Raw genomic sequence first — 1,447 nt, 5'->3', positions numbered from 1 at the left:
GTAACAATCAGATGGTATTATCTTATCTGTAACAAATGTTCCACCACAGTGTGGTGTGTTGATAGAGGGGTGTTGCTTGGGAATTTTGCATATGTGCATGATTGTTTTATAAGTTTACAACTTCTGTCATAAAAAATATATTTAAAAAATAATAATAAGGTGTGTTGGGGGAAAAACACACCAAATGTAAGATAAGGACTATAATTAGTAGTAAGATTTTGACAATATTCTTTCATAATCTGTAAGAAACATCTCACGACAGTGCATGGTGTTGGTGGAGGGTTGATGTAGGGGACCCCTGTATAATGTTATGCATGTTTGCTTTGTAAGTTCACAACTTTTACTACACTTAGTTGTTTATGTATGTTCATATGTAAATGACATAAACATAATAATAATAGGAAGGGTTGGGGGAAAACACTTTAGTTAGTACAAATATTTTGACAATGCTCTTTAATCATGAGTTCAAAAGGTTTAAAAACAATGTATGGTGGTGGTGGTTGGGTGAGTTATGAGAGTCCTGTATAATGTTATATATGTTTGTTTTGTAAGTTCACAACTATTACTATACACATTGTTTATGTATGTTTGTGTGTGTGGTATATTTCAATAAATTAATTTTTAAAAATTGGGCAAGCAATTTGAACAGACACTTTTCCAAAGAAGAAATACAAATGACTAAAAAGCACATGAAAAGATCCTCAACCTCACTAGCTATTAGGGAAATGCAAATCAAAACTACAATGAGATACCATCTTACATCCATTAGACTGGTGGTTATTTTTTAAAAAACTGAGGACTACACGTGTTGGGGAGGATGTGGAGAAATGGGAATGCTCATCCACTGTTGGTGGGAATGTAGAACAATCCAGCCATTGTGGAGGACAGTTTGGCACTTGTTATGGTTAGACTAATGTGTCAGCTAGGCCAGGTAATTGTGCCCAGTTGTCTGGTCAAGCAACCACTGGGCTAACTATAATACAAGGGCATTTATGGTCTTTAGTCACCATTGACTTTACTGCAGTGGTAAATTACAGCAATTACATCAATCAGGAGATTGCCATCAGCGATAAGTGATGCTTTATCCAATCAATTGAATGCCTTAAAAGGGGAAGTGATTCCAGCATTGAGTGAGAATTTCCCGGCTCATTTTTGGACAACCAGCATCTCCCAGAACTCATCAAGAACCTTCACTGGACTTTCATTGGAGCCCCTGGTTGCAGCCTGTCTGCAGAACCTGGACTTGTGCATCCCCACGGTCACGTGAGAGACTTATAAAATCGCATACTATTGACAGATATCTCTTGTTGATTCTGTTGTTCTAGAGAACCCTGACTAATACAGCACATCCTCAAAAAATGAATATAGATTTGCCATATGACCCAGCAATTCCACTGCTGGGTATATACCCAGAAGAACTGGAAAAACAAGGACATGAACAGACATA

The sequence above is a fragment of the Dasypus novemcinctus genome, chromosome 16, assembly GCF_030445035.2.
Source record: "Dasypus novemcinctus isolate mDasNov1 chromosome 16, mDasNov1.1.hap2, whole genome shotgun sequence".
In the NCBI taxonomy this organism is placed as follows: Eukaryota; Metazoa; Chordata; class Mammalia; order Cingulata; family Dasypodidae; genus Dasypus; species Dasypus novemcinctus.
This window is presented reverse-complemented; position numbering follows the sequence as displayed.